At 42.2% G+C, this 20,442-nt stretch overlaps 1 long non-coding RNA gene across 1 annotated transcript; it reads left to right on the top strand.

Moving 5' to 3' along the window:
- The first annotated feature begins 1,405 nt into the window (after window positions 1–1,405).
- Window positions 1,406–18,790, top strand: LOC135272735 (uncharacterized). Its single transcript, XR_010340725.1, has 3 exons — window positions 1,406–1,426; window positions 16,301–16,469; window positions 18,691–18,790. It is a non-coding gene; the product is annotated as an uncharacterized LOC135272735 (long non-coding RNA).
- Window positions 18,791–20,442: the final 1,652 nt, after the last annotated feature.

The raw sequence follows: 20,442 nt of genomic DNA, 5'->3' as shown, positions 1-20,442 counted from the left end.
AGGGTGTGGAGAATGGAGAATTCTTGTTCATTGCTAGTGGAAATGTAAATTAGTATAGCCACTGTAGAAAAGAGTATGGAGTTTCCTCACTGCAATTTCTGCCTCCCAGGTTCAAGTGATTCTCCTGTCTCAGCTTCCTGAGTAGCTGGGATTACAGGTGTCTGCCACTATGCCCAGCTAATATTTTATGTTTTTGGTAGAGACAGGGTTTCACCATATTGGCCAGACTGGTCTCGAAATCCTGACCTAAAGAGATTCCCCCTCTTCAGGATCATTAACTTTCTCCAAAAGTGCTAGGATTACAGGCATAAGCCACTGCACTTGGCCTGTTTTTAGGTTATTAAAATTATTTTTCATAAATGAATTTTAAATTTTATCAAATGACTTTTCTACATCTATTGAGGAGACCATATGGTTTTTCTCTGTAGTTACATGATCAGATATGTTAATCAATTTTTTTATTGTGGTAAAATATATGTAACATAAAACTTATGAGGCTTTCTGTACATTTTGATAATTTTTAAGTGTACAAATTCAATATCATTAATTATGCACATGCCATCATTATTACCTAGCTCCAAAATGTTTTTATTACTCCAAATGAAAACTTTCTAGCCATTAAGCTTTAACCCCCTCCATCTCACCTCCTCCCGGCACCTCATAATCTCTAATCTATTTTCTATCTATGAATTTGCCTATCCTAGATATTTCACTTAAGTAGAATCATACAATATTTGTCCTTTTTTGTCTGGTTTATATCAATTAGCATCATGTTTTCAAGGTTCATCTATGTTGTAGCATGATTCAGAACTTCATTTCTTCTTCTGAACAAAACATATATATGATGCTTCGTTTACTCATTGTAATGGTTAATTTATGCACACACTCAGCATGTACAAAGCTCTGTTTTTCTGGAGAACACTGACTAATATATATCCATTCCTTTGCTAATGACAGTTCGGTTGTTTCCATCTGGGCTAGCTATGTACATTCATGAACGAGTATCTGTTTGAGTCTCTTTTCAATTCTTTGGGGTTTATAACTAGGAGCAGAATTGCTAGGGCATATGGTAATTCTATGTTTAGCTTTTTAGGAACAACCAAATCGTTTTCCAGAGCTGCTGCCGGGTTTACTTCCCCCTAGCGATGTAGGAGCTTCCAACACAAACAGGCTGAAAGTGAAAGGATGGAAATTTCCAAGTCCATGCAAATAGCAAAAGATAGGGGTGGCTCTACTACTATTAGGAAAATTAACTGGACTTTGGAAAAATCAAAACCCCATAAGGCTGTCAGAAGCACTGCCCAGATGCCTCCGCGGGAACCGGCAGACACTCTCGAGGGAAAAGGACTCCGCGCACGCTCACCTCTCTAGGGGATTCTCTTCCCAAGTCCCTGGGGGATCTCTCATGGCCTTTAGCCGTCATCAGGTAGCTGCTGCTTCTCTTTCGTTTGGCTTTTTGAGTGTGCACATTGGGAGGGATGGTCTAAGTTGTTGGAAAAGGAGGTCTGGTGTTCCCTCCCCCACCTTTCCGTTGCTGCCTCTCGAATTCCACACAGGAGCTGTGGCATCGTTCACTGCGGTGTTCAATCTACCACTCAGTTCTTCAGACTCAACACCTTGCTTAGCTTTCACCCCACTGAGGAAGCCAATCTTCCCCTACAGCCGCCTCTGCCTCAGTATTGTTGCAGGCTCTTGTTTGATTGTTTTTGTATCTCTATATCTATTTGTGTGCTTGCTTTTCTTTCTTTCTTTCTTTTTTTGAGACGGAGTCTCACTGTGTCATCCAGGCTGGAGTACAGTGGTGTGATCTCGGCTCACTGCAGCCTCCGACTCCCGGGTTCAAGCGATTCTCCTGCCTCAGCCTCCTGAGTAGCTGGGATTACAGGAACGTGCGATCATGCCCAGCTAATATTTGTATTTTTAGAAGAGACAATGTTTCACCATGTTGGCCAGGATGGTCTAGATTTCCTGACTTCATGATCTGCCCACCTAAGCCTCCCAAAGTGCTGAGCTTATAGGCGTGAGCCACCGTGCCCAGCCTATTTGTGTACTTCCTTTCTGAAAATGCACTATTTAGGCCAGGGGCGTGGTGGCTCACTCCTGTAATTCCCAGCACTTTGGGAGGCCGACGTGGGCGGATCATCTGAGGTCAGGAGTTCAAGACCAGCCCGGTCAATATAGTGAAACCCCATCTCTAATAAAATTACAAAAAGTAGCTGGGCATGGTGGTGCGCGCCTGAAATCCCAGCTGCTAGGAAGGCTGAGGCAGGAAAGTTACTTGAACCCAGGAGGCGGAGGTTGCAGTGAGTTGAGATCATGCCACTGCAGTCCAGCCTGGGCGACAGAGCGAATCTCCATCTCAAAATAAATAAATAATAAAAATGCACTGTTTACAGGGCCTCAACTTTCTATGTCCCACCTCCCCCAGTTCCCATGTCACACTGCTGTTCATCAACTAGAGACAGGCTTCAATCTCTCCTTATCCCCGGATTTTCCATTGTGTTTACAAATATTCCCAGGTATTTCTCACCTCAGGAAACCTTACCCCACATCTCCTGCCATCTTGGTCTGTCATCTCATCTTTTTTTTTTTTCCTCATTGTTATCTTCTCTTGAAAAGGAAACCTGTGGTTTCTGCTCCACTCCCACCCTCATTCTATTGAATTGCCTTTGTAGATGGTCGCCAATAACATCTAGGTTGGAAATTCAATTTTTAGGGGTCACTCTTCTATGTTGATTTTACTGGAGCACATGAAACTGGCCTACTATTCCCTACATCTCTTCTTTCCCTTGGCCTAAATTGTAGTTCTATTTTCCTCAGCCCTCTACCTTTCATCCATATGTCTCTCCCACTTCAGCAGGCTTCTCTTCTCACATTCCTCATCAAACAAGTATAACTGCAGAATTGCTGCAGGGTCTTTGGGCGGATGGATGGTTCCGTTGTTGCAAAGCCAAGCATCCATCTCACAGCTGGGCCCTAGACATGTCCTAGAGCAGGGAATGGGGAAAAAGAGAAACAGATGGTTCTGCCTCAAAGTATAAAAAGCTCTTTCAGTGATAGGCTGGGAAATATTTTGCAGGTTATATTGCCTTTAGGAAAATGTTTCTCTTCCTTTACTGTGTATTTAGACTACACTGTTTCTGAGAATGACTGTTTGTCCTTGAAAGGGGTGTGTGAGGTTGTATTTTCATGGTATGTAGGACAATTTAGAAGACTACCCTCACCTCCCACCATGGAGACACCTGGGCAGGGATCGAACCTGCATGGGAGAGGCCTCAGCACTCTGCTCCCGAAGCCACCTGCGTTGGGGCTCTGAGGAGATTAACTCACATGCTGGGAAATGTCCTAGTATTTACTGCATTCCCTGGATTGCATGCCTGTGTGGAGTGAGGATGTGGCTCCATGTGAGAGCACCCACTGGGTCCAGAAGAGGGATGTGGAGATTGACACACCAAAAATAAATAAATAATAATCAGAAGGGATTTTCTTAAGGAGGGGAAGAGAAGATTCATGGACCTCAAGTCATGAATGCAAGGCTGGGAAGTTGAGTCTGCCTTGTGAAAGCACTGGCATTTCTCCTCTTCTTCCGGACTCTGGGATAAAATATTCATATTTAGCATATGGACTTCTATTTCTTCTTTCCTACATTATAATTTCTTCCAGGTATCCCCAAAACTTTGATAAAGATGTTGCCATGCTCTAGAGACTTGTGTATGAGTGGTCGTGTGGATAAATCTGGAGCAGCCCAGAGAGAAGACTGGAGCCATCTCTGCATCGTCCCCACCCACCCAGGTGGATCCTGCTGAGGGAAGGGCAGGAGACCCAGAGGTGTGGATGCTGAGAGGGAGGGTGGAACAGGGTGGGCAACCACACTGCACTGCACCCCAAAGACGTTACAGGAAGGTGCCTTACAAGGGAAGACAGACTTCCCAAATTCTGGCTTGAACTCTGTTTTCTGCTCCCCTTTTGCTCCCCTGATGCACCTCTCCTCTCTACGTGTTACATCCTTCTCATGGGCTTATATGTACCCATGGAATCAACCTCTGCCTTTCCCTTATTACTCCCAGATTCCCATACCTTCTGTCCTGAATTCTCACCCCTATTCCTGCCAGGTGACTGTGAGGACGAATTGTTCACACTGCAAACTCTACATGAGTAATTCCATCTACATGGAATCTTTGCTTTCCCTCTACAGCCTTCCGTCCATGCCAGTGTCTCTCTCTTTCCCATTGTTATTTTCAGTGGTTGCACAGCCACTTCCCATCACCCAGGCTTGGAATGGGGTCATCTCTCTTGTCATCCTCATCATTCGAGGGGTCACATCCCGTCCAGTCTTCATTTTTAGTGGCTCTTCCTTTTGCCCCCACGTTTCCATTCCCACTGCCACAATCCTAACCTGGCCATTCACTTTAGGCTCTGATTCTCGTGAGACCCTCCTGGTTTCTGACCTCTTGTTTTGGCCTCTTCCAGGAATCTGCATGTCACCAACCAGGCTCATATCTTCCAAAAATGTGTTCGTTCCTCCTCAGTTGGAAGCTTTAGTGGTTTCTGTTGCCTACCTAATGCAACCAGATGCCCTGCCTGGTACTCGGCCCTCCTTCCTTTTCAGTTTTATATCGCATTGCACCCCTAAATGGGCCTTGTCTTCAACAAAACAGAGCTAGCTTGCTTCTTTCTTTTTTTCTTTCCTTTCCTTCTTTCTTTCTTTTACTTTCCTTTCTTTCTTTCTTTCCTTCTTCCTTTCCTTTCCTTTCTTCCTTCCCTTCCTTCCTTCCCTTCCTTCCTTTTCTCATTCCCTTCCTTTCCTTCCCTTCCCCTCCCTCCCTCTCTCCCTCCCTCCTTCTTTCCTTCCTTCCTTCTTTCCTTCTCTCTCTTTCTTTCTCTCTTTCTCTATTGAGACAGAGTCTCACTCTGTCACCTAGGCTGGAGTGAGTGCAGTGGCATGATCACAGCTCACTGCAGCCTTGACCTCCTGGACTCAGGTGATCCTCCCACCTTAGCCTCCTCAGTAGCTGGGACCACAGGTGCGCACCACCACACCTGCCTAGTATTTGTATTTTTGGTAGAGATAGGGTTTCGCCATTTTGCCCAGTCTGGTCTTGAACTCCTGCCCAAAAGTGATCTGCCCACCTTGGCCTCCCAAAGTGCTGAGATTACAGGCTTGAGACAGGGCGCCCAGTCAAGAGCATGCTTGCTATTTTCCTTCCTCCTTGTCTCTGCTCACAGTTTTCTCATTTTCTGGTATATTCTTTGCTTTTTTTCAGCTGACACATCTTTCACAATCTCTACTTCAAACGCCACCCCACAATCAAGGCCAACATTCCTATCTCACCACCTTAAACTTATCTTTTACTGATTGTGTATGGTTATGTGTTATAGGTATATACGCAGATGTCTTATTTCTCCAACTGAAATAAAAGGCTTGTGAGAATAAAGATACATTTTCTGTTTTGTATATCCTCCACAGACCCTAACAGAATGATAGGCACATATTAGTCAGTGGATGTTAGAAGAACCAGAATAAAGAAAAGTTCAAGAAAAAAGTGCCAATAGGAATCATAGAAATTGGGAAGAGGTTTTCTTTTATCTTTAGGAGGACTTCTGAAGAAAAGAACATTTTAAAAGCCAATCTAAACAACACATCTAAATAATGCTTGGCTTCTTGTGTCCTTTGTGTTTGACCAAATTTGATTAGAACATGCAGATTCAAGGAAATTAGCCAAATGGCTTTTCCCTGAACAAAATCTACTTTTCTTGCGATGGCTGTGTAGGAAGTTCAGGTGTGAACACAGACTGAGTCTAGTTATTTCCAATCAAACATAGGTCGTTCACAGATAATATTGAATTTCTTATTGCTCAAGCCATTTGCAAGTCTGGTTTAATTGTCTACGTACTACTAGAAAACTCTATGTTAATATGATTAGATTTCCTCTTCCAGAATAATGTAAATAAGGTTTCCTAAAAATGAAAGTAGAAGAAAATGACATTATCCAAAGCCAGGGCAAGTTCTTAGCCTTTAATTCTACAGAATTGATGTTACCATTCTGGTCTGCTCAAATATTGCTGCTGTGTATACCCAGAGAGGAGGCATGAAATGGCATGTTTTATCTATTAAAATGATTAATTTTTGTTTGCTTGGGTTGATAGTTTTTTTTTTTCTTTTGAATTTCATAAAGCAGTGGTTTTTACTCAGTCCTAACCTTGAGGATGTTTTGATGTCAGTGAGTGTTTGGCTAGTTGTACTGCAATTTTGCCAAATTGCTTGAAGTCAGGAGAAAAAAATCATAAAACAGATTTTTTTATTGATGACTTGATATTGAGTGGATTTGGCTGCATTATCTCTGCTTTTCCATTTTAATCAAAGGAGGGTAAGTACTGAAATGTTCAGAATCAAAGCTCAGCTGGAGCAAATTCTGAATCAGTCAGATGTCTTTCTTTCTGACACACACACACACACACACACACACACACACACACACACACTCCCCTTCTATTTTATCCCATATTTTTTAGAGAACAAATCTTGGACTATATTTTTTAAATGAGGTGTTTGTCAAGTAATCTGAACTGTCTGAACCTGAAAAAATCGTGGATCCTAGAAACCTCCTAATGGGCTGAAATTATGGAAATTTGCCAGACTATAAAACCGAATGACTGGAGTCACTTAACCTCTTGGGATCTGTAACCTATCTGTCATGGTGAGAATGGATATGGTAAGAAAAGAGGAGGAGTGTGGGTTCTTTCAGGTAGGACTGCCAATTTAATGAAGCAAATATTTGAACATCTGTGGTGGTCATGCCTTGCAGATAACCAGCTACAGGAAGTGTAACCAGTCAAGGACCTCATCTGCTCCACTCTGAAATCCATCATTAGCTTGTACCGAGGCCATGCCTCCCATGGGCTGCTCAGTCAGTGCCTGAGCAAGGCAGGAGCATTAAGGCAGGTCTATTGTTGGAGCCCCAGGACTCCTCAGGCTCTGCTGAACCTTCCTTTTACTGAGTGGCAGCCCAGGAGAATTTCACCCAACCTTCCCTCCCTCTCCTTCACTCAGAGTCAGACTTGTATCATGATCTGATAACTGTCTCAGCCTTTTCCAGCTTCTCTCCTATTTTCTCTCACACAAGCATTTCCCCTAATAAAATGCTTCCACATTTAATCCCATATACTTCTCCAATGACCTGGATTAGCATAGTATCTAGTGTGTGCAAAGTGACATTCAATAAGCAAACCTGGCTGGGCGCGGTGGCTCACGCCTGTAATCTCAGCACTTTGGGAGGCCGAGGTGGGCAGATCACGAGGTCAAGAGATAGAGACCATCCTGGTCAACATGGTGAAACCCCGTCTCTACTAAAAATACAAAAATTAGCTGGGCGTGGTGGCACGCGCCTGTAGTCCCAGCTACTCAGGAGGCTGAGGCAGGAGAATTGCTTGAACCCAGGAGGTGGAGGTTGCAGTGAGCCGAGATCATGCCACTGCACTCCAGCCTGGAGCCTGGCGATGGAGCAAGACTCTATCTTAAAAAAAAAAAAAAAAAAAGCAAACCTTTGTCAGTAGGAATGGGAGAACAGCTGACCTCTATTTCCTCCTTCCTTGCTTTTGGAGAGCTGAGCTTGTGTGCATGAGAGGGGTGGGTGCACTTTGATGCTTAGCATGAACTCAATGAATATGTTTGGCATCATTCATTTCTTCCATTTAATTAATTATTCAATCAATTGTTCCTCTTTTTTTTTTTGAGACGGAGTCTCACTTTATTGCCCAGGCTGGAGTGCAGCTCACTGCAACCTCTGCCTCCCAGGTTAAAGCAATTTTCTGCCTCAGCCTTCTGATTAGCTGGGATTATAAGCAACTGCCACCATGCCCAGCTAATTTTTTTTCTATTTTTAGTAGAGATGAGGTTTCATCATCTTGTCCAGGCTGGTCTTGAACTCCTGACCTTGTGATCCACCCGCCTTGGCCTTCCAAAGTGCTGGGATTACAGGCATGAGCCACTGGGCTCGGCCTTTTTTTTTTTGAGATGGAGTCTCACTCTTGTTGCACAGGCTGGAGTGCGGTGGTGCGATCTCAGCTCACTGCAACCTCCGTCTCCTGAGTTCAAGTGATTCTCCCACCTCAGCCTCCCAAGTAGCTGAGATTACAGGTGACTGCCACTATACCTGGCTAATTTGTGTATTTTAGTAGAGATGGGGTTTCACCATGTTGGTCAGGCTGGTTTGGAAGTCCTGACCTCAGGTGATCTGCCCGCCTTGGCCTCCCAAGGTGGTGGGATTATAGGTGTAAGCCACTGTGCCCCGAAATTGTTCCTCTTAAGAGTCTTTTTCCTGTTTTTTTTTTTTTTTTTTGCTTGTTTGTTTTTGAGACAGTGTCTGACTGAGTCACCCAGGCTAGAATGCGGTGTCGTGATCATGGCTCACTGCAACCTCTAACTCCTGGGCTCAAGCCACCCTCTCACCTCTCAGCCTCCTAAGTACCTGGGTCTACAGATGTGTGGCACCATGCCCAGCTAATTTTTGATTTTTGTTTTTTTGGTTTTTTTTTTGGTAGAGACGAGGTTTGCCATGTTGCCTAGGCTGGTCTTGAACTCCTGGGCTCAAGTGATCCTCCCTCCTTGGTCTCCCAAACTGCTGGATTCAGTGGTATGAGCCACTGAATCTGTCCCCTCTTAAGAATCTTGACATCAGTAAGAGCATCTTTAAGCAATTATTTATTTAAGTGGTGAATGAAACTTACTTTTCAAAAGCAACTACCAAATACCAAAAATAGGGTTGGATAAGATGGGGATTGCAGAACAGCATGTACATATTTTCACCCTTAATCTTGAAAAACATTTAATCTAAGGCCAGGCCCGGTGGCTCATGCCTGTAATCCCAGCACTTTGGGAGGCCAAGGAGGGTGAATCATGAGGTCAAAAGATCGAGACCACCCTTGCCAACATGGTGAAACCCCATCTCTGCTAAAAATGAAAAAATTAGCTGGGCATGGTGGCATGTGCCTGTAGTCCCAGCTACTCAGGAGGTTGAGGTAGGAAAATCACTTGAACTCAGGAGGCGGAGGCTGCAGTAAGCTGAGATCACACCACTGCACTGCAGCCTGGACAGAGTGAGACTCTCTCTCTCTCTAAATAAACAAATAAATTTTTAAGAAAGAAATACATTTAATCTAGGAAGACAAGATTTATGATCATAAAACCATACTTAATAATATTAAAAAGTCTATAATTCAGTATATAATATATACTTGTACGGGACTGACTGAAAGTATAGAGAGGAGATAGAGACCAGAATGTTTGTATGTTTATAGGGTCATGATCCAAATTCTCATCTAGAAAAATGTTCTATCCAGATTCTGTTTGCAAAGATTCCTCCTGACCAGAGACTTTCATTTCTTTTGGTGAGTGCAGCCCTTATTTGGTGTATCTAAAGATGAGGTCTTTCTAGCCGGCATGCTCTGGAGGAAGTGAGATTCTACCTCAGTGTCAACTCCCAGAGAGCTGACTCACACAGTAAAAGATTCCAGTAGTCTTTCCCGTCTCTCTGCTGCAGGTAAGCAAAACCCTAGCTTCACGTGGGAGGCGGGCTCCAGGAAGGTGCTGTTTAATATAATTTAGAGGTAGGAAGCTATCTGGCCAAAGTTCCTTATTTCAGAGGCGAAGAAATGGAAAGAAAATGAAGGTAAGTGACTTGTCCAAGGTGGCACAGTAAGGAATATTTTGTTAGAAGCAGCAGCCGATCCCACTTATTTCAAGCAAAAATATAGAATTTGTTATAAAGATTCAGAGGTATTCCATGAAGTCCAAAGGGAAAGATAGAGTTGGGCTGGAAATAATGCTATAGAAAGCCATGGAGAATTCAGGGAATTCTCTCTTTACATTTTCACCTGACGTTTCTCGGTGTCTGCTTGGTGTTTTTGGCCCTGGCTCTCTGCTGCTTAGAGAGCACCCAGAGGCACATTCCAATTCCAGTCACACAAAGAAACTGGTTGGGTCTTTTTAGTCCCTAGTCAAAGTTTTGGGAGGAAGGAATCTGATTGATACAGTTTGGGACAACTGTCCAACCCAGTTGAATTAGTCATTGCTGGGGGCAGGGGACTCATATAATATAAACTTGGTGGTATGTGAGGATAGGGGATGAGAATAGTACATAGCAAAGGGCAGAATGGTCGGGAGCTGCGCTGGCACCCCAGAGACATCTGCTGTAACTACCTTACACAGTGACGGTGGCAGAGACAGGACGGGACTGTTTTCTCACTCCCGGTCTTTGATGACTTCACCAGAACCATGGGTCTAGGGCAGTGCAAAATCATGCATACATACATACACTACAAACACATACATGTGCACACATATATACACATATCATGCATACATATACTACCTACATACATACACATGTGCATACATGCATACAAACACACATATATATGAACCCTCATATATAAGGGAACTTCAAAAAGTCTGTAGGAAAATGGAATTACAAGAAAAAGTAAAATTATAAACTTTTTTAAAATTAATTAATTAATTTATTGAGAAAGCATCTCAATATGTTGCCAGGCTTTTCTTGAACTCCTGGGCTCAAGTGATCCTCCTGCGTCAGCCTCCTGAGTAGCTGGGATTATAGGCCCATGCTGGGCTTATTTTACAACGTAGGTTCCATCAAGTCTAAGACACTTTTGTAAGTGATGATACCAGCCATGTAGCCCATCCCTAAAGAACTGAAGATCCTGGGAATCGAAGCATGTCAATGCAATCTTTTTTACATTATTAACTGGAGAAAAATGAGTGCCCCGATAGATTTTTTAAGATTAGGAAATAAATAGAAGTCAGAAGGGTCCAAATTAGAACGACAGTGTGGATGCCTACTGATTTCCCATCAAAACCCTCGAAAGATTATCCCCATTTGATGAGAAGAATGAGGAGCATTGTCAGGATGGAGATGGGCTCTCAAGTGAAGCTTTCTCCAGTGTTTTTCCACCAAGGCTCCAGCTAACTTTCTCAAAGTACTCTTATAATAAGCAGATGTTATTGTCCTTTGGCCTCAAGAAAGCCACAGGCAAAATACCTTGAGCATCCTCCGAACTGTTGCCATGACCTTTGCTCCTGACCGGTCCACTGTTGCTTTGGCTGGGCCAGTTCCACCTCTTGGTACCCAGTGCTTTGATTGTACTTTGGCTTCGGGATTGTGCTGGTAAAGCCACGTTCCATCTCCTGTTATAGTTTTTCAAAGAAATGCTTCAGGATCTTGATCCCTTTTGTTTAAAATTTCCACTGAAAGCTCTGCTCTTGTCCGCAGCTGATTTGGGCACAACAGTTTTGGCCCCCATCAAGTGGAAAGTTTGCTCAAGTTTAATTTTCAGTTCGAATTGTGTGAGCTGAACCAATTGAGGTGTTTATGGTGTTGGCTGTTGTTTTCTCACTCTTGCTCTTCAATGATGTTAATCATTGGTCCTCTTCAATTAAGGCACAAACAAGATGAATTTTCCCCTCATAAACTGATGTGGATCATCTGCTGCGGTGGGCTTCATCCTCAATATCATCTTCCTTCTTTAAATCAGTTATTCAGAAATTGCTGATTTCTTCAGGGCATTATCACCGTAAGCTTTTCATAAAGCATTAGTGGTTCTACCATTCTTCCACCCAAGTGTTGCCGTAAATTTGATGTTTGTTCTTGCTTCGATATTGGCAGAAATCATATCGCTCTGATAGGAGATCTTTTCTTTATTATTATTATTATGTTTTATTATACTTTAAATTCTGGGGTACATGTGCAGGTCGTGCAGGATTGTTACATAAGTATACATATGCCACGCATCCATCCCCTGTCACCTATATTAGATATTTCTCCTGTTATTCCTCCCCAATCCCCCCACCCCCTGCTACCCCTCCCCTAGCTCCCCTGACCCTCCAACAGGTCCCTGTGTGATGTTTCCCTCCCTGTGTCCATGTGTTCTCATTGTTCAACACCCACTTATGAATGAGAACATGAGGTGTTTGATTTTCTGTTCTTGTGTCAGTGTGCTGAGAATGATGGTTTCCAGCTTCATCCATGTCCCTGCAAAGGACATGAACTCATCCTTTTTTATGGCTGCATAGTATTCTATGGTGTATGTGTGCCACATTTTCTTTATCCAGTCTATCATTGATGGGCATTTGGGTTGGTTCCAAATTGATGTCTTATCCTTCTTAGGGCCACAAATTAGATCCGGTTCAGACATGTTATTACAAGCTGGTAAATAAGCATGAGCTTATTTTGGTGCAAAAAAATTTTTGAAATTCATGAATAGTTCTTTCATAATATGCATTTTCTATGAAAAAAATTTTTTTTCACACAGTGTTTCACTTTGCCACCAAGGCTAGAGTGTAGTGGTGTGATCTTGGCTCATTACAGCCTCTACCTCATGGGTTTAAGCGATCCTCCTGCCACTACAGGCATGCGCCAATACACCCAGCTAATTTTTTGTACTTTTTTGTAGAGACAGGGTTTCGCCATATTGCCCAGGCTGGTCTGAAACTCCTGAGCTGAAGCAATGCACCCGCCTCAGCCTCCCAAATTGCTGGGATTACAGGCATAAGCCACCATGCCTGGCCTTCTGTGAACTTTTTGAAGACCCTCTTACATACATATATACATGCATAGGGGCTGTTTGACAGGTGCTTGTGAGGGCAGAAGGACAAGGAAACTCCCTGCATGTCATAGTTTGCAGACATTTTTCTTTGATTTTTTTTTATATTGCAAAATAATTTCTAATTCTATCACTTTCAAGAAGAAACTAAAATAATTTATATTGCATGATTAGTTTAGCTGATTATGTGCCATATATTTCTAAAAGTCTCAGGGAAGTTTTCTTTAGGGTATTGGAGCTCTTTGTACCTCCTTAAGTTTCATAGCTTTAGGACTAGTAAATAAGACAAAATGATCTGAAGATTTAACAAACACATCTTCACCTTTTCTATGGCAATTCTTTTATGTGGTAGGTGAGGTAAAGAAGTAGAGAAGCAGCAGCAGAGATTAGAACAGGGATAAATGAAATAGACAGTGGAAAAACAATAGAATCAATGAAACCGAAAGCAGCTTCTTTGAAAAGATCAACACAATTGACAAGCCTATAGCTAGACAAAGAAAAGAAGAGAAGATACAAATAACTAAAATCAGAAATGAAAGCGAGGACGTTACAACTGACCTTATAGAAATCAGAAGAATTAAAAGCAAGTACTATGAACAGTGGTACGACAACAAATTAGATAATCTAGATGGAATGAATGAATAACTGGGAACACACAAATTAGTGAAACTGACTCAAAAAGACATAGAAAAATCAACACACCTGTTACAAGTAGGAAGATTGAATCAGTAATCGGAAACCTCCCAGCAAACAAAAGCCTAGGACCAGATGGCTTCACTGGTAAATTCTACCAAACGTTTAAAAAAGAATTAATGCTAATCCTTCTCAAACTCTTCCAAACAAATAGAAGTGGGAACAGTTTCTAACACATTTTATGTGGTGAAAATTACCCTGATGTCAAAGCCAGGCAAAGATACAGACCAGTATTTCTTATGAATATAGATACAAAAATCCTCAAAAAGAGCTAGAACAGGCAAATCCATAGGGACAGAAAGCAGATTAGAAATTACCAGGCAATTGGGGATAAGGGAAAGAGGAGAATGATTGATTAACGAGTATGGGATGCTTATATGGGGTGATAAAAACATTTTGAAACTAGCTAGAGCTGGCGGTTGTATAACATGGTGAGTATACTAAATACCACTGAATTGTATACTTTAAAACAGTTAATTATATGTTATATGAATTTTGCCTCAATAGTAATAAAAAGAACATGTAGAATAGGAGATAATTGCTGTGGCCACGTATATATGTGGATAATATAGATAATCTGCAATTAGATAAGTAAACTCAGATAATCAAGCATAGACTACTTCGGACTTTGTTATTTAAGGAGCGACATCCTTATTTAGGAAGCTAGTCTGACAATGCATTTTCTTTTCTTTTCTTTTCTTTTTTTTTTTTTTAAGATGGAGTTTCACTCTTGTCCCTCAGGCTGGAGTGCAATGGCATGATCTCAGCTCACTGCAACCTCCACCTCCTGGGTTCAAGTGATTCTCCTGTCTCAGCCTCCTGAGTAGCTAGGATTACAGGCATGCACCACCACACCTGGATAATTTTTCTATTTTTAGTAGAGACGAGTTTTCACCATATTGGCCAGGCTGGTCTTTAACTACTGAACTCAGGTGATCCATCTGCCTCGGCCTCCCAAAGTGCTAGGATTATAGGCGTGAGCCACTGCGCCCGGCCTGACAATGCATTTTCTTAGAGTGAAGGTGATATTCTGAGCCTGTTCTCTTCCTTCCTGTCATGATGTAGTGGCTCACACTTGTAATCTCAACACTTTGGTAGGCTGAGTTGGGCAGATCACTTGAGGCCAGGAGTTTGAGACCAACCTGGAAAAAATGGCAAAACCCTGTTTCTACTAAAAATACAAAAATAAGTTGGCATGATGGCGGGCACCTGTAATCCCAGCCAGTTAGGAGACTGAGGCATGAGAATCTCTTGAACCTGGGAGGTGGAGGTTGCAGTGAGCCAATATCGTGCCCCAGGCACTCCAGCCTGGGTGAGAGTCTCAAAAAGAAAGAGAATTCTTTTTGTGAGACATTTTTAACAGGACAAGCTTTGAAGACTAATAGTTTACAAAGATTATTTTCACATACTTCCTAAAAGGATTTTGAAATTATTCACTTTGTTGCATATTTTAAGTGATATTTATAATTTTTACATAAGTTTAGATAGATGCAAAAAAGCATTAAACATCGTTCTAATTTGATGTTTAATGCTTTTTTGCATCTATCTCTTTAAAAAGTTTCCAATAGAATTTCAAAACTATAATAATTTGAAATTCACCAACATTCATTTAAAGAATGAACTAAGGTAGTTTTTTCCTCTTGAACCAGTATTTCCAACTCACTTTTTCCATAGCCTTTGTGCTCATACTATATTTATGCATAGAAGTGTTTTATTGGTTATCCTACCACATAAAATCAATGCATGGAAACTGGAATTGTACCATTTCAGTACAGGCATCCTCTCTCTCTCTCTCTCTCTCTTCTTTCCTTCCAACTTGCTGTCTTTGTCTTAAGCAACTTTTCAAAAGAAAAGAACAGGAAATGCTAGGCTATTTACATTGATCCAGAAATTGTTTAACCAGTAAACAGTTTTGCATAGCTGTAATGTATGTCAATATTATTTTGTTCGTCTTTTCTCACTTAATATTTCATTCACAATTTTTTGTCTAAGTATTCAGTTTTCTTCCAAATTTTTTTATTATAATTATAATTTTAGAACATGATTGATTACAACAACAGAAATATGTTATCCATATTAATATCTAATGAAACATAAAAGGCAGAATTTGGGAGGAATGAATCTCTAAATCAGAAACAGCATAACCAGTTATTTAATATTCATGTAATGAAAGGTAGATAACGCCAAAAGCTTAATAATTGCTAGTATATTATTTATTTCTTGCTTTTATGAGGTAAAAAAGGTTATCATCTTATAAAATAAAACAAAGTTGAATATCTACCTAGTTAATATCTCATAATACTTGTAAAAATAGTTTTTAACCACTACTTTGAAAAATATACACCAAATCTGAAAAAAGTTATGTAACAATTTTGTCAGTGGGTTTTAGTCAATGAATCACGAAAACTGGCAGAAATCATTATGCTACATTGAAAACAGTGACGTTGACCACTATTTCTTTGGCTATTTGAAGCTATATTTCTTTCCAGATAATGTCACATCCTAGGGATGAGAATCATTCTTTAGCAGTAGTAAGTGGGGTGGACTCTTTTCAATTCAGGACTCAGACACACTTTCCAACTGAGGGAATTAGTAAGGTGAAAACCATTTGCGATCATAGATTTAAAGTCTCCTGAGTGTCCTCATGTATAAAATAATGGTATAGGTCTCCATGCTTTTAGGTTACGGTGTCATAGAGGAGTTGTTACAGTAAATAGCTAGTCAGACATGAGCAGGGCAGGAGAGAGTCTCCCAACCCCCACCAGGAATGTCAGGAGACCATCAGGGGATGGTCAGGCGGTTGTTAACTGTCTCTCTAAAACAATAATTGGTTGCAGCCACCACCAGGGAAAGGCAGTCTCCCAATAAACAGAAACACCTGAAGCTGGTGATCAGCAGCTTCCCAATAAGATCTCAGGAGCTGGGCAAGTGGGCTCAAGCATGTGCATTAAGAGGCAAAATGGCAGAGCTTAACTGGCATATGACCTCCTAGGGACATTCAACTGGGAAGGGAAGAATGCCTCAAGTGAGCATGCATCCAACTCCAGCAAATGCACCGCGCATGCTCCCCTCCCAAGTGCTGCAGGCCACTGGGCAAGCAGACAGCCCACCCCAAGGAAGAATCGGGGAGAAAGGACGCAAGATGATGGAAGCATGCCAAGGTATAAAACCGCAAGTCAAAGATCAAACAGTGTATCTGAATCTCTCAAGTTGCCGGCTTAGCCTTCTTCCAAGTGCAATTTACCTCCTTTCATTCCAGTTCTAAAGCTTTTTAATAAATTATCACTCCTGCTCTAAAACCTGCCTCAGTCTCTAACTCTGCCTTATGCCCCTCAGTTTAATTATTTGTTCTGAGGAGGCAAAAATTGAAGTTGCTGCAGACCCATATGGAATCCTTGCCGGTAACAGTTTACAGGGGGTCTGTATTTATATAACCAATTCCCCATTCTTGAGCGTCTGCAAGAATCCCTATCTTTTACAATTGTAAATAATAAATTTTTTCTGCAGTGTAAACAGGAGAAAATACCTACCCAAAGTAGGGTATTGGGCTAGAGGGCACGAAACACATTGACGGTTCTTTATTATACATATTGCCACACTGTTGTCCTGAATGATCAAACTGACTTAGAATTTGACCAAGCTGGATATTTACATTCTTATTTGCTAGCTTTATAGGTCCTTCAGAGTATCATAAAAATGTATATTTACATTTCTAAAATTGCGGCTATGCATTGATTCATTGTATTTGCTCGTGCATAAACTGTCTGGCTGCTTTGATCCCATATCAGATAGAACCTAGGTATTGATCTTTCATATTTGTCCTCAGTCTCTGTCGTCCGGGAGGCATTTTATCAGCAATGTTTTCCCTTCTCTCTGCACACAGGTTGTTGGCTTGCCCTTGGCGCACTGGGGCGAGAGGTCTGGTTATCAAAGGAGATGCTGCCAGGGCACAGCTGCTCCGTCCTTGAGCCCCTTTGAAGTCTAAACAGGAAGCGTTTCAGCATGAATTAGCACTAGATTAGTGCTTTCAGTGCTATCTCTAAGCAGAGTTAACTTCTGTCCTTTGGGTTTTATCACACCTCCTTCCTGGGACCTACTAATGCAATGTTCCAAGATTGAGAGCTTCCTTTTTAAAAAAAGAAGAGGAGTCATATACATTCTCAATGCCTGTGAATTCTAAACACTACTCATCTCTAAAATATTTTGGTTTTGTGATGTCTTTCTGTTCGTCAAGTGCAGCACTGTTTGCTCACATTCAAAAGTGAGAATATGCACCTTCCATAACTCCTCTAGGCCAGACCCTGCCATCATCCCATCAAGACTGGTACCCAAGCTTTGAGCTCAAACCTGGACCATTCTAACCATTTCCTCTTAAACTTCATCCTGGGTAATAGCAACTGAAAAATTTGGAAAAGGAAGTTGTTTTTCAGTGCTTGGAAGTGGAGTTACCACTTGTTTATGATCAACTGATAAAACTACGCAGAGGCAACCCTCCAGGACAGGGCCTCACCAAAGCGGGGAGTGATGTCAAGAACCATGGCAGGGGCACGTGTAATTCTGGGAGGAGATTGGTAGAGGTCAATCTATTCTGCCTTTTGGGCAGCTGCTGGGATAGCTGGAGGTAGGAGAACTTCTCCTTTATCTCTGCTAATGACTAATCATCTGCTTTCCCCAGGACAAGCTCCCAACTCTAGGTTATTCAGGAGTTGTTCAAAGGGGGAAAAAGTCCATTCCCATGAAGCAGGTGTGTCAGACAGTATTGGCGCTCAGTCTCCCTGCAGAGCATTTCCAAGTTGATCTCAGAATAATGCAGCCCATGAAGAATGCTAAATGCTCGTGATTAGTTAAAACTCGAAGAAATAAAAAGTTGAAGTGGAGACAATATATATCTGTTTCAAAATAGAGGTATTATGGGGCTGGAGGGGAATGAAATTGCTTAAAAGTTTTCTTTTTCTTTTGCGACAGCGTCTCGCTCTGTAGCTGGAGTGGAGTGGCATGGTCTCCGCTCACTGCAGCCTCTGCCTCTGGGCTCAGATGATTCTCCTACCTCAGCTTCCTGAGTAGCTGAGATTACAGGCATATGCCACCACACCCAGCTATTTTTTGTAATTTTAGTAGCGATGGGGTTTCACCATGTTGGCCAGGCTGCTCTTAAACTCCTGACCTCAGGTGATCTGCCCACCCTGGTCCTCCAAAGTGCTGGGATTAAAGGCATGAGCCACTGCACCAAAAGTTTTCTTAATTAGTCAAAATCAAAATGTTATAGATACGTGAGTGTGATTACAGAGATGTTTGATTTTAGCTTGGTCTCTGATAAATATGTTGCTACAATTCTTTGCTTTAGGTTTAGGGGAATTTTTACTTTTCCTTTTTTCTTTACAGATCCTCATTTGAAAATGGAAAAAGAAAAGAAATGGAGGCATTGTGTAATATTTGCCTAAATATCACTGAAGAGATCCATTTATTGTTAGTGCCTAATTAAAAACCCTCAAATGAAAAGAGAAATTTTGGTCTTTAAGAAGAGCTGTTTCCCATAGGGAGAGCTTTCTTTATTCTTCCTTGCCATTTAAGAGTTTAAAAGGTTGAGAAGGAGAGCTCTCCTTTTTCTGTTCCCACTTGCTCGAGTTCTTATGGATTAACTCCTCCTCCTCCTCCTCCAGATGCCACCAGGACCCATCTCCTAGTGATATGGCAACAGGGAGCGTGAAATGATGCCTCCAAGTGTAAGATACAGGTTTCTAGGCAGGAAGCGATGGATGAGGGCTCTCTTATGAGAGAGGGTGCCATGGGGTGAGGGGACATTCATAGCATTGCAAAGAAAGTATCACATGGAGGAATTGTCTCCCCTTCCAAACAGGAAATAACCATCCTTCCCCAGAGGAGTTTCCACACCCTCCTCCCGGAATAGCATTTTGGGTAAGAATGTGGACACTGAATACTCAGTGCCAGAACTCCAGCTACCCATGCTGGAGCCAGGAGCTGACAGAGGTCTTTGGAGGGCAGCAACATTTTATAGAAATAAAGCAATAGGGATTTGCTCCTTGTGGACAGTACTGGTTGTGTGTAAGCCAGAGTCAAGGGTAAGGAAGGCTTGAAGCTAGGAGTGAATAGCCCAGGACCTCCAGACAGCAGGAGACAAGGGTGAGAGACAAGGTCAAGGGCACAGGAGAAGAGGACTGGGGCTGGACCAGAGGTAGCCCAAGGTCACTGGAGGAACTCAAGCATGACAGGCACCTGAGGAGACTGACAGTCTGTTTTAGGAACTTAAGATTTATGTAAAAAAGCAGGTCACCAAGGGAGCAGCGGCTCATGCCTGTAATCCCAGCCCTTTGGGAGGCTGAAGAGGGAGGATCAAAGGATTGCTTGAGGCCAGGTGTTCAAGACCAGCCTGGGGGAACATAGTGAGACCCCCATCTCTACAAAAATAAAACAAAAAATTAGCCAGGTGTGGTGGTGTGCACCTGTAGTCCTAGATATTCAGGAGGTTAAGGCAGGAGGATCACTTAAGCCCAGAAGTTCAATGCTGCAGTGAGCTATTATCACACCACTGCACTCCAGCCTGGGCAACAGAGCAAGACCCTGTCTCAAAGAAGAAAAAGAAAAAAGCAGGTCTACATAGTAAAAGTCAGTCTTAACTTCTTTAAGGTCTCACTTGCAAGAACCCCTTGCTGCTGCTGCTTCTCCTTCTTCTCCTTCTTCTTCTTTTTCTTCTTCTTCTTCTTCCATCTGGGCTGAGTAGGCAGTTCAGATTGCTGTCTAGAGACAACTTCTATTTAAAGAATCTGACTTGTTGGCTGGGTGTGGTGGCTCATGCCTTAATCCCAGCACTTTGATCAGGCCAAAGCAAGTGGATCACCTGAGGTCAGGAATTCGAGACCAGTCTGGCTAACATGATGAAACGACGTTTCTACTAAAAACATAAAAATTAGCTGGGCAAGGTGGCAGGCGCCTGTAATCCCAGCTACCCAGGAGGCTAAAGTGGGAGAATCACTTGAACCTAGGAGGCAGAGGTTGCAGTGAGCTGAGATCATGCCATTGCACTTCAGCCCAGGCAACAAGAGTGAAACTACATCTCAAAAAAAAAAAAAAAAAAAAAAAATCTGACTTGTCAAGGCTCATTTCTGCTAGAATCCT

This window comes from Aotus nancymaae, unplaced genomic scaffold (genome assembly GCF_030222135.1).
Source record: "Aotus nancymaae isolate 86718 unplaced genomic scaffold, 86718_ANA_hifiasm-v0.15.2.pri h1tg000131l, whole genome shotgun sequence".
Classification (NCBI taxonomy): domain Eukaryota; kingdom Metazoa; phylum Chordata; class Mammalia; order Primates; family Aotidae; genus Aotus; species Aotus nancymaae.
Note: the sequence above shows the minus strand (reverse complement) of the source record. Positions and strands in the feature narration are given on the sequence as shown.